Genomic DNA, 13907 nt, shown 5'->3' with positions numbered 1-13907 from the left:
ACTGCAGAGTCACTCCCCAACAGCCCACACTGTGCACTTTAGAGGAGGTAACTGTGCACAGCCCACATTTAAGGGGTGAGGAGTTACATTCCACCTCCTTGAGAGTGGGATGTCTACATCAGTTATTTTGAAAGCCTTGGAAGGTTTGTCTCTTCTTCCCCATTTACTTATTTATTCAACCATTTCTATTAATATGAACACATGGGTATTTATTTTATACTTTGGGTTATAAGCCAAAATTATTTCGTTGCTCAAAATTATTTCAGCTTTGGCCGTTGGGAGCACTTTCAGGTGGCTTATGTGTCCCTTTGACAGATCCTTTTTGTGGTGGGTTGTTTTTTTGTTTGTGTTTGAACAGTTCCTTACTTTGTGGCACCATGCTACAGGCTCATTTTATATATTCCCTGCCCCAATCCTAGCATCAGCTATTTTCTCCAAGGAGCCCTGATTCCTTTTATTAGAGAATGGTATTAGAAACCAAGATCTGGGTCCCTGGTGTGCTTGTTGCTTCAGAACTAGCAGAATAAGGAAATATATGTACTAACCCATGTTTATACACAAATCTCCAAATAGTTCTGTGTGTAACATCTGTATGTTCAGTTCAGTTCAGTTCAGTTCAGTCGCTCAGTCGTGTCCGACTCTCCGCGACCCCATGAATCACAGCACGCCAGGCCTCCCTGTCCATCACCAACTCCCGGAGTACACTCAAACTCATGTCCACAGAGTCGGTGATGCCATCCAGCCATCTCATTCTCCGTCGTCCCCTTCTCCTCCCACCCCCAACCTTTCCCAGCATCAGAGTCTTTTCCAGTGAGTCAACTCGTCGCATGAGGTGGCCAAAGTATTGCAGTTTCAGCTTTAGCATCAGTCCCTCCAATGAACATCCAGGATTGATCTCCTTTAGAATGGACTGGTTGGATCTCCTTGCAGTATAAGGGACTCTCAAGAGTCTTCTCCAGCACCACAGTTCAAAAGCATCGATTCTTCGGCGATCAGCCTTCTTCACAGTCCAACTCTCACATCCATACATGACCACGGGAAAAACCATAGCCTTGACTAGACGGACCTTGGTTGGCAAAGTAATGTCTCTGCTTTTTAATATACTATCAAGGTTGGTCATAACTTTCCTTCCAAGGAGCAAGCGTCTTTTAATTTCATGGCTGCAATCAGCATCTGCAGTGATTTTGGAGCCCAAAAAAACAAAGTCTGACACTGTTTCCACTGTTTTTCCATCTATTTCCCATGAAGTGATGGGACCAGATGCCATGATCTTTGTTTTCTGAATGTTGAGCTTCAAACCAACTTTTTCACTCTCCTCTTTCACTTTCATCAAGAGGCTTTTGAGTTCCTCTTCACTTTCTGCCATAAGGGTAGTGTCATCTGCATATCTGAGGTTATTGATATTTCTCCCAGCAATCTTGATTCCAGCTTGTGCTTCTTCCAGCCCAGCATTCCTCATGATGTACTCTGCATATAAGTTAAATAAGCAAGGTGACAATATACAACCTTGACGTACACCTTTTCCTATTTGGAACCAGTCTGTTGTTCCATGTCCAGTTCTAACTGTTGCTTCCTGACCTGCATACAGGTAGATTAACCTAAATATGAATTCATACTGATGACTCCCAATTTTAATTCATCACCATGTGAATTATTCTAGTTTTCTCCCCTCTTATCTGTAACCTTTCACTCCTGGTGAGAAACCTGGTTCCTACCATCTATTTCTTAATAGTTCAATTCCAGTATATTTGTACTGTAGCTTCTTCATACTGCCCTTAGTGTAACAGATTCAGCTCATTTCCAGACTGACTTAGCATCTTTTTTCAAATTATTTTGATTCCATGAATATGTAATACCACGTATTTTCACACTTCTTTGTCTTTATTCCTGCTAGTCCCTCTGTCTGAGGTGCCCTGGCTTTTATCCTTATGTCCCTGGAATGTTGCCGCTCACTCTTCTAGACCCAGTACAGATGTTGACGCCACCAAGAAGCTTTCCCTAACCACAAGCAAGAGACTTAATCACTCATTCCTCTGTTCTCTCATAGCACTTTATACTCACCTCTATTGCGCATTTAGCAGGACTCTGCTTGAATCTCTTTCTTCTTCACATGGTAGTAGGATTCTTGAGGACAGGAACCAAGTAGACTTGTCCCTGGATTTCTAATGGATCCAGTAATGGATGTTATGTTTAGCTCCTCTTGGGTGATAATTACAGAAAACCTAATAGTGGCTAAAATATATACGGATTTATTTTTCTCATCTAGTAGAAAATCCAGAGGAAAGTCAAAACTATCATTGGTTTCCCTGTTCAATGATACCATCAAGAACTAGGCCCTAAAAAAAAAAAAAAAAAAGAACTAGGCCCTTTCTCTCCCCTATACACAGCATCACTTTCTTTTCAGGGAAAAGGCAGAGTTGAGGGTGCCAGGAAGCTATCCTTCAACTCCTTTCTCTTCTGTATGGAAGTGAAGACTTTTGCCATTTAACAGATTTCTGTCATCTAGAACAAAACTGCAAGAAAAGATGAGATGGTGAGTTTTTAGGAAGGCTAATCTTTTCAGTAAGAAAAGATGTAGGAATTAAGCTCCAGGTAATCACAAGGCTACAAGGAAATCAGGGATCTGTTTCCTGTTGGATAAAAGGCCTGAGGGTAGAAGAAGACCAGGCTGAGAAGACTTTTGAAAACAAAAGGAGAAAAGGGGGTGATCCCAGTGGGAGCAACATTTAACTTGAGGAATCTAACGTACTCTGTCCACCCACTCTATAGCATTCTGTATTGCTCCCTGGAAACTTTCAGCTTTTCTGTTTTCATGTAGAAGTTGCATCATTCTTGTGAATTTTACTTTCCATTCTCTGGCACCTTTTCTGACTGTGTCATGCCTCCTATGATGTGACAGTCACAATTTTACCTGATAGGTCATGGTGCATTTTGCCTTGATTTTTTGCAAGTTATAGCAATTATAGTTCTGACAGGGAGGCCTGGCGTGCTGTGGTTCATGGGGTCGCAAAGAGTCAGACGCGACTGAACTGAACTGAAGGTAGAATTTACATAGTGGCTGTAATCTTTGCCTACCTCAACCCTACACTCCTTTGAAATTACGGAAATACATTCATTTGGGTGCTGATTATTCACTATTACAGTTCAGATTTTTTTTTTATGGACAACAGTCACTTATGACTTGAATTCTTTATAATACTCCATTTTGTGCCAGGACAGCCTTATTGATACATTAGTCCAAACGTGACTGGGTAAATCTTTCCTACAGGTATAAGCATCTCCTGCTATCCAGTGTCGGAGAAGGCAATTGCAAGCCACTCCAGTACTCTTGCCTAGAAAATCCCATGGATGGAGGAGCCTGGTAGGCTGCAGTCCGTGGGGTAGCTAAGGGTTGGACACGACTGAGCGACTTCACTTTCACTTTTCCCTTTCACACATTGGAGAAGGAAATGGCAACCCACTCCAGTGTTCTTGCCTGGAGAATCCCGGGGATGGGGGAGCCTGGTGGGCTTCTATCTATGGGGTCACACAGAGTCGGACACAACTGAAGTGACTTAGCAGCAGCAGCAGCTATCCAGTGTCCTTAGGGTTAGAGACATTTGCAATGAATCAGAAAGGAGAAGCCTCTTTAGGAGTAGAATTCCATTAACTTCATCCATGTGGGTTTTTTACTAGAAATTGTAAGGATTGGTAACACACAAAGTATGCATGTAACTTAATACCTTTTCTCAGTCCACCAAGTCTGATTACTACTGCCAGAAGTTACTGTAGTGCAAAAAGTGAAATGCCAGGCGGGTAAGTTAAAACAGATTTCATTCTGGTCCAACATAATGTTTTGGGAGATAAATTCCAGAGCAATTAGAACAGTATGTCCTTCAGATATTGAGTATAAGGGCAGCTTTGAGATGGGTTTACGTGAAATTCCTCATATAATGTGCGAGTCCCATAACCTCTTTGTGTGTGAGCGTGTGCTTAGTGACACCTTCAAGGGTGGTCGTGCAGAGCAAACACAGCATGAGATTCCCATTTTGAAGCTGCAGCGTGACTGACGTCATAGTGTGATCAAAGTGCTCTGCAAATACTTACTGTAATTGTTCCATTCTTGCTAATAACCTTATTTATACTTTGAAATTATAATCATCCAAAGAAAGATTAAAACAAGATGTATGTGTTGCCTGAGCTCTTTGCCTTACAGATGGTCACACTCAAGAGTTCCCTGAAATTTCCAGAGTTAATTGAAGCTTCAGTTTTCACTCAGGTATAGTTGATACTTAAATGTTTCTTACCTGTAGGCTTTCACTATTTAAAAGAGTACAGCAATAGCACTTTTAATTTGCTTTCATTAATGGTAGCCTCTCAGGTAATGTTAATGCATGTTTGTCTAGATGATGTTTGTTCCTCTGAATGAAACCTTTGTACCAGCTTCCCAGCTGAGAAGAAAAGCTAAATAGTTACAGAGGTAAAAACATGAATGTCTCACTAATTTATTCATTTAAAGGATGCTCAGAACCCAGGACACATCCAAGGGAAGCTAACTTTTAAACAAAGGGCAAGCATTTAGTGTATGATTAACGGCAGTTTCTTTCCTTGAGATTTCACTGAGCTGAGACTACAGGGAATCATTCTTAGGAAAGCAGCTCAGAGTCAGCCAAGTGCTCCAAGGATAATCATTACAGAGTCACACAAATAGCAGTACTATTTGCTCTAGTTCTTTGGCGCCCTTCCAGTAGTATTGAGATGTGAGAAAGCCATCTTAGGCTGAAGCCTAATAGCAAGGGAAATAAGCCCTTCTTTGCTTCTACTCCTCAGCTGTGTAAAAGTAGAGGGTCAGTGAAAAGAACTGGGTGTTACAAACTTACGTTATTTAGGTGATATAAACGTTCTTTGCCTGTATCTTGAGATTTGAGTACTGAAAAGAGAATGACTCTGCCTTCCTACATCAGGGGACTGGTGTTTGGCAGTGGCATTGCTTGCTATTTGATTAAAGCCCAAGAGAAAAAACAGAAGTGAGAAAGATGGAGGGAAGACAGTCTGGGCTTCCTTATGTCAAGTACATCAAATTAGCAACCCCAATAAAGACTGGGGAATGAGTACTGTGATGCTTCTTGCATGTGTAGTATACAAAACTAGGATGCGTATTGTATGTATATGCATAATAAAGATTTTAAAAAATAAAAGTGGAGTATAGGCTCTCTCATTCATCTGCTTGGGTTCAAGTTGAAGGCTTGTTAGTTTTTGGTGGGGTAACTTTAAGCATGTTGATTTATTTCATTCTGTGTGAGGTTTTCCTCTGCAATATGAATATAAAAGAACTCCTTTGATAGGGAAATAGAGATTAAGTAAGATAATACTAAATGCTTAGAACAGGGCCTCAAGCATGGTAAATGCTTAACTTTTTAATATTAATATTTAAATGAAAGATAAATGGGGATTGCTAGTTTACCTCCTCAAATATTTGTTCAAATTGAAAAGTATGATATGGAGTATTTCCCTTTACCAAAATCATCTTCTTTATTTAAAAAGTACTTAATAACTCTACAAAAATAATATTTTCAAGTACTTAGACACTTTTTCATGTTTGTAACATGAAATATCCTGTGTACATCTTACTTAACTGCAAGAATATGATATAGTTTGTTGGTACAGTAAGGACTGTCAGTCTTTGTGGAAAGGGCTCCATTTTAGTGGAAAGCAAAAGCATTTAGCCAAAATTTGGAGGTAGGGCAGAGATCTCTTCTCTGTACTTGCTTTTGCTGCAAGTGTAATATGGTGTTAATGGTGAACTCAGAAAACTTATATTAAAACCACCTTCTTGGCATGTCATATATATGTGGAATCCAAGTCATTTTATTTGTTTGGTCATTTCCTTGTATTCTAAAATGAGTGCACCCTTCAGTTCAGTTCAGTTGCTCAGTCGTGTCCAACTCTCCGCAACCCCATGAATCACAGCACCCCAGGCCTCCCTGTCCATCACCAACTCCCGGAGTTCACTCAAACTCATGTCCACAGAGTCGGTGATGCCATCCAGCCATCTCATTCTCTGTTGTCCCCTTTTCCTCCCGCCCCCAACCTTTCCCAGCATCAGAGTCTTTTCCAGTGAGTCAACTCGTCGCATGAGGTGGCCAAAGAAAGTATTGCAGTTTCAGCTTTAGCATCAGTCCCTCCAATGAACATCCAGGATTGATCTCCCTTAGAATGGACTGGTTGGATCTCCTTGCAGTACAAGAGACTCTCAAGAGTCTTCTCCAACACCACAGTTCAAAAGCATCGATTCTTCGGCGATCAGCTTTCTTCACAGTCCAACTCTCACATCCATACATGACCATGGGAAAAACCATAGCCTTGACTAGACGGACCTTTGTTGGCAAAGTGATGTCTCTGCTTTTTAATATACTATCTAGGTTGGTCATAACTTTCCTTCCAAGGAGTAAGCGTCTTTTAATTTCATGGCTGCAATCAGCATCTGCAGTGATTTTGGAGCCCAAAAAAATAAAGTCTGACACTGTTTCCACTGTTTTTCCATCTATGTCCCATGAAGTGATGGGACCAGATGCCATGATCTTTGTTTTCTGAATGTTGAGCTTCAAGCCAACCTTTTCACTCTCCTCTTTCACTTTCATCAAGAGGCTTTTGAGTTCCTCTTCACTTTCTGCCATAAGGGTGGTGTCATCTGCATATCTGAGGTTATTGATATTTCTCCCGGCAATCTTGATTCCAGCTTGTGCTTCTTCCAGCCCAGAGTTCCTCATGATGTACTCTGCATACAAGTTAAATAAGCAAGGTGACAATATACAGCCTTGACGTACTCCTTTTCCTACCTGGAACCAGTCTGTTGTTCCATGTCCAGTTCTGACTGTTGCTTCCTGACCTGCATACAGGTTTCTCAAGAGGCAGATCAGGTGGTCTGGTATTCCCATCCTTCAGTTCAGTTCAGTTCAGTCGCTCAGTCGTGTCCGACTCTCCGCGACCCCATGAATCACAGCACGCCAGGCCTCCCTGTCCATCACCAACTCCCGGAGTACACTCAAACTCATGTCCACAGAATCGGTGACGCCATCCAGCCATCTCATTCTCCGTTGTCCCCTTCTCCTCCCGCCCCCAACCTTTCCCAGCATTAGAGTCTTTTCCAGTGAGGCAACTCGTCGCATGAGGTGGCCAAAGTATTGCAGTTTCAGCTTTAGCATCAGTCCCTCCAATGAACATCCAGGATTGATCTCCTTTAGAATGGACTGGTTGGATCTCCTTGCAGTCCAAGGGACTCTCAAGAGTCTTCTCCAACACCACAGTTCAAAAGCATCGATTCTTCGGGGATCAGCCTTCTTCACAGTCCAACTCTCACATCCATACATGACCACGGGAAAAACCATTGCCTTGACTAGACTTACCTGCATCTAATAGCTGGCAGGAAGTCTGTCAGCTCTTCATGGCATACCAATGTAGTTATAGCATAATAAATGCCATTGATAATGAGATTCTGTCACTCTGATACCCATATGAGCTTCAGTTCCTTTCTGGATCTATTCCTTAGTAATTGCTTTAGCCACTTAACTATTCAAGCTTGAGTCGTGATGTTGAGATCTCAGAGGACCGTGGCCCTAAAGCCGTGTTCTTTCTTGATTGTGTTTCATTTTGACCTTGACAGGACTTGAGAGGAAGAACTGTCATAGGATGGTAAGCTGAACGTGAGAACCTACAGGCAAAGTACGTCAAAGACATACCACTTGATCATATATGGCCAAGAATTTGGTATGGCAGAATTAGTTTGAGCGAAGTGAAGTGAAAGGTCAGGATCACAAACCTTTTCGAGGGCTTCCAAGAGTAAATAAAAGCACTCTCAAACACCTGACAAGGATTTGTGCAGATTCTTGTTACCTTTGTATTTCTCTGCTCTGGACTTTTGTAACTCAAACTAAATATAAGCCTTAGCAATTAAAATTGCACACCAAGACATGCCTAGAAAACTCTTACCAGGCTTCCCCCTTTTGAATGTCTGCAAGTTTTATTCCTGACAAACACTAGATCAGTTCAGTTCAGTTCAGTCGCTCAGTCGTGTCTGACTCTTTGTGACCCCATGAACCACAGCACACCAGGCCTTCCTGTCCATCACCAACTCCCGGAGTCCACCCAAACCCATGTCCATTGAGTCGGTGATGCCATCCAACCATCTCATCCTCTGTCGTCCCCTTCTCCTCCTGCCCTCAATCTTTCCAGCATCAGGGTCTTTTCAAATGAGTCAGCTCTTCGAATCAGGTGGCCAAACTATTGGAGTTTCAGCTTTAGCATCAGTCCTTCCAGTGAACACCCAGGACTGATCTCCTTTAGGATGGACTGGTTGGATCTCAGAACTATAACGAGACGTCCTAAGTCTGTGGGAAAACTGAATTGTAACAACGTTGCCATTATTCAAAACCTTATTTCATACAAGTGTACTGTTTTTCCACCGCATTATGCTGGTCTCATAAACTGCGAAGTGTTTTCTCCTTTCTTTTCTGAAAGAGTCTGTGTAAGATTGGTGTTATTTCTTCCTTAAACGTTTGATATTTTATTAGTGAAGCCATCAGAGCTTCCAGTTTTCTTTTCTAGGAAGGTTTTTTTGGTTTGTTTATATTGTGGTAAAATATACATAAAATTTACCATGTTAGCTATTTTTAGGTGTGCAGCTCAGTGGCATTCAGCTTATTCACACTGTTGTACAAACATCACAACCAGTCATCTCCAGAACTTTTTCATCTTCCCCCAACTAAAGCTTTATATCCATTAAACACTGAACTCCTCTTTTTCTCCTCTTCCCAGTGCTTGACAACACCATTCTTCTTTATGTCTCTGTGAACTTTTGATCATTCTAGGAACTTGGTATAAAAGGAATGATAAAACATTTGTCTTTTTGCAGTTGGCGTACTTCACTTGTCATAATGCCTTCAAGACTTATCCATGTTGCAGCATGTTCCAAATTCCCTTCTTTTTAAAGCCTGAGTAATATTCTGTTTTATGTGTATATCATAAAAGGATGTCCCCATTCATCTTTGATGGATATTTGGATCGTTTCCACCTTTTGTCTATTGTCAGTAATGTTGCTATAAACATGGTGTATCGTTATCTCTTTGAGTCCCCACTTTCACTTTGTTTAGGTATATATCCAGAAGTAAAATTGGTAGATTGTATGGTAATTTCATATTTAATATTTTGAGGAATTGTTGTACTACAGCAATTGTACCATTTTACATTCCCACCAGCAACTCACAGGGACTCCAGTTTCTCCATATCCTTACCAACACTTGTTAATCTCTGAGCTTTTTAAAATGTGTTTTTGTTTAGTCACTAAGTTGGGTCCTACTCTTCGAACCCCATGGACTGCAACCCGTATACCCATTCTAATGGGTGTGATGTTTGTTTGCTTTTAATTATAAATTTAATTTACTTAATAAATTTAGGGCTATTTCGATTTTTTCTTGTACTATGTAAGTTATTATTGGTAAACTGTATTTTTCAAGGTGTTAATCCCATTTAATAAAGAAAATAAAATTGTTCACCATATCTCCCTGTTACCTTTTTCCCAGTCTGTAGGGTCTATGGTGATGTCTCCTCTTTCCTTCCTGTTATTAGAAATTTATATTTTCTGAAACACAAATGTTTGGTATCAGTCTTGCCAGAGGTTTATCAGTTTTATTCATGTTTTCAAAGAATCAAAATTTACCCTGATCTTCCCTGTTTTGTCCATTTTCTATTTCATTGATTTCTGTTTTTATTTTTGATTATTTCCTTCATTCTTACATTTCATCAGATTTACTGTTTTTCCAGCTTCTTGAAATTGAAGGTGAGATCACTGATTTGAGATCTTTCTTCCTTTCCAACAAAAGCATTTAAAACTATAAAATTTTCTCTAAACATTGCTTTAGATACATCTCATAAAATTTGATATTTTAAGATTTTATTATAATTCAGTTCAGTATACTTTCTGATTTGCCTTAAGATTTACTAACTCATGTACATCTTAGACTCATAGGTTGTATAGAAGTACACTGCTTAACTTAAAACATTTGAGAACTTTTCTAGATATGTTTGGATAAAAAAGCAAGAATCAATAATCTGCTCCTTCTTTGAAATGTAAACACAGACTATTTGTAAAAGATATACCCTACACAACACTGCACAAGACAGCTGATGGGGTTATATTAATACTAGACAAAATAGACTTCAAGAAAATAACTGTTACTCGATATAAGGAGGGATATTTATTAATGAGTATTAATGAATCAGTTCATCAAAAATATTAATATTTTATATTGCTGCTGTAGTCAGAAGGCATAGTTTGTATGATTTTAATACATTGGAATTTATTAGGACTTTTTTTATACCCCAGCATATATGGTCTGCCTTTGCAAATGTTCCATGTTCACTTGAAAGAATGTGTTTTCTGCTTTTATTAGTTGTATTGCTCTTTCTATAAATGTCATTCAGGTCAAGTTGCTAATGTTCAAATCTTCTGTGTCCTTATTGATTTTTTGATAATTTGTTTCTGAGTGCTGTTCTGTTTATTACTGAGAGAGGGCTATTAACCTAACCTAGAGTCTGTCATACAGATTGAAGTATGTCAGAAAGAGAAAAACAAATGTTGTATTTTAACACATATATGTGGAATCTCAAAAAATGTACTTGTGAGCCTATTTGCAGGGCAGAAACAGAGACACAGATGTAAAGAACGAACTTGTGAACTCAGAGGAGGAGGAAGAGGGTGGGGATGAGAAAGCAGCATTGGCCTATCTACACTACCATGCGTGAAGTAGCTAGCTATCTGGAAGCTGCTATGTAGCCCAGGGAACTCAGCTCCGTGCTCTGTGATGACCCAGAGGGTGGGACGGAGGTGGGTGTGGGAAGGAGGCTCTGGAGGCGGGGGTATGTGTATACTTACAGCTGATTCACGTTGTGGTAGAGCAGAAGTTAACACAGTATTGTAAAGCAATTATACTCAAAATTTTTAAAGTCTCAAGTATGGCTCTGGAATTAATTTTTCCTTTTAAAATTTCTATTTTTTGCTTCATGTATTCTGAAGCCCTGTTATCAAATACATGCACATTTAGGATTGTTATGCCTTGATGAATTGGCTCATCATTATTAAGTGTACTAGTCTTTCTTAAAATCTACTTTGTCTGTTATTATTCCTCCACCGGAATTTTTCATGCAGTGTTTGCATGGTATCTCTTTTTTAATTGTACTTTGTTTGTATCTTTAAAGTGCTTCTCTTATGGACAGTACAGGTATGCCCTGCTTTTTGAAAGTTTGCTTTACCTACTTCACTTTGATGAGAGACCTACATTGGTACCTGTTTTCACTAAATGAAAGAAACTTGAAGAGGATTTTCACTTTTACAAAAAGAGGTGAAAAGTGGAGATAGCTTTCAGTGTTTGTTTTGCAGTGAGCTGTCCCAGAGAGGCAGTGCAAACTCAAGCCATCGAGAGTGGCGCCTCTGAGCTCCTTCCCTGGGAACTACACTCAGCATCAAGCCACCATAACTTTGAGCACCGTGCTTTACCTTGATTTATTTTGTGCATCTATTAGCAAGATGTGTGCTAATTGCTTTTTTGCTTTACGCCATTTTGGCTTACAGAAGGTTTCACAGGAATGCTCCACTTTCGGATAGTGGAGGAAACCTGTATATGGTTGCTGCTGCTGCTATGTCACTTCAGTTGTGTCCAACTCTGTGCGACCCCATAGATGGCAGCCCACCAGGCTCCCCTGTCCCTGGGATTCTCCAGGCAAGAACACTGGAGTGGGTTGCCATTTCCTTCTCCAATGCATGAGTGAAAGTGAAAGTGAAGTCGCTCAGTCTTGTCCAACTCTCAGCGACCCCATGGATTGCAGCCTACCAGGCTCCCCCGTCCATGGGATTTTCCAGGCTAGAGTACTGGAGTGGGGTGCCATTGCCTTCTCTGGTATATGGTTGAGTCTTGCTTTTTCATCCAAGTGAAGAACCTTTGTCTTTTAACTGGAGTCCATTTACACTTAATATAATTACAGATATGGTTGGATTTAAATATGGCAACTTGCTATTTGTTTTTTTTTTTTAATTGTTCCATCTTTAGTTTATTTTTTTTTTCCACAAATTTGGGTAACTTTATTTGCATTTAATAGTGATTTTTAAGCCCTGTATCCAATGAAACCATTTTAAAAAGCTCTATGAGGAATGGAAATTTAGATGTCTCTTCCATTTTTCTTAAAAAAAAAAAAAAAGAAGCTTAAATTTCTGACTGAGCAAGATTCACTTTTGCAGGTAGAGGCCCTGCTTCTTCATGATCTTCAGCTTTAGATCTAACAACCACAAGAGAAGAAGCTGGATATCTGTTTAGCTTTTGTTCATTCATAAATTCCAAGTCACCATAGATACTCAGCTTCTCGGAAGGAACGTACTGCTCCACAGCCGTAGCCACAGTTGCACAACAAATCCAGAGCAGCACCATCACGGAGAGGACAAGAGTCGTGGTCAAAATCCAGCCAGAGTTAAGAGACAAGCATCTTAAAAAGCCATCACTTTCTCCATCTTCAGGATAGTTCCTATGTGCTTGTGAACTTCTCATTTGCAGATCTGAGGACATTTTGCTTAGTGACGATTCTTTCAAATTTGTAGGCTCCTGCTCCAACTGTGGTGCATACTGGATTTCTGGCTTAGACTGGAATATAACTATTTTTCCATCATCAGCTTGAAGATAAAAAGTCCACGAAGAGGTTATGAAGCTCTGTGCAGAGTCCACCATATCACTCCAGAATGATCTTACCAGAGTTAGAGGGAAGAGTAGATGCATTTTTGGCATCAGGGACATGAGTTGTTCTTGTCTCAGTTCTGCGTATGGCAGCTGATTCTGGCAACCAAGATGGCAAGCATATTGCTCATCAGATTGGGAATATGCTTCTGTACATGCAGATTCACATTCCAATTTGGTCCGATTTAACTCAATTCCATCATCCACAAACTGACCCCATCTTTAGTTTCTCCTTCCTTTCCTGACTTCTTTTGGGTGATTAGAATATTTTTAGCTGTGCTTCTTTGTGCTACTTCAAATAAAATACCACTTATCCATATAATTTCATTATGCATATAATATCTTAGTTAAACTTGTATTCAATTTAGGGTACGCCAAAAGAGAGTTAATAGAGGGTACATAATGAGAGTGGGACTCTCTGGTGGCAGAAACCAACGTTCTCTACCAAAATTCTTTTGGAACCTGACCCTGCCCTTCTTTTCCATCACAAAATGGAACCATTATTCAGTAAATGTTAAGCTAACACAATAGTCAAGACATAAAGTACATATTTATTTATCATTGCAGTGACTCTAACTAGAGTATAGCCTGTATACTGTCATACTCTTCAGTCACTTCCTTCTTCCTCTCTATTAGGATATAAGGAGCCACCTTGAGAAATATGAAGTAACTTTCTTCCAATTAAATTTGTGTCAGACAAGCATCAGTTTTGTGTAATCAAACAAGTAATTTGTGAGAAGCTTGATACCGCCCTTCAGTTCAGTTCAGTTCAGTCGCTCAGCCGTGTCCGACTCTTTGCAACCCCATGAATCACAGCACACAGGCCTCCCTGTCCATCACCAACTCCCAGAGTTCACTCAAACTCATGTCCATTGAGTCAGTGATGCCATCCAGCCATCTCATTCTCTGTCGTCCCCGTCTCCTCCCGCCCCCAATCCCTCCCAACATCAGAGACAGTGAGTCAACTCGTCACATGAGGTGGCCAGAGTATTGGAGTTTCATCTTTAGCATCAGTCCTTCTAATGAACACCCAGGATTGATCTCCTTTAGAATGGACTGGGATACCACCCTTAGAAATTTGCAGTTTAGTTGAGAAAGCATTTATGTAATTTTATTATGTATTTATGTTTATTATATAAATTTACTATATAT

General features: G+C 40.1%; 1 protein-coding gene and 1 pseudogene across 2 annotated transcripts in view; one reads left to right on the top strand and one right to left on the bottom strand.

Annotated features, from left to right (window-relative positions):
* METTL8 (methyltransferase 8, tRNA N3-cytidine) overlaps positions 1–13907 on the top strand; it is an 89457-nt gene that overhangs the window by 22827 nt on the left and 52723 nt on the right. The window lies entirely within an intron of this gene.
* Positions 12194–12984, bottom strand: LOC129538516 (transmembrane protein 59 pseudogene; annotated as a pseudogene).

This window comes from Moschus berezovskii, chromosome 2 (genome assembly GCF_049115385.1).
Source record: "Moschus berezovskii isolate FMDL1 chromosome 2, NW_MosBer_1.0, whole genome shotgun sequence".
NCBI classification, from domain to species: Eukaryota; Metazoa; Chordata; class Mammalia; order Artiodactyla; family Moschidae; genus Moschus; species Moschus berezovskii.
The sequence above is the reverse complement of the archived record's forward strand: the minus strand, read 5'-3'. Positions and strand labels throughout refer to the sequence as shown.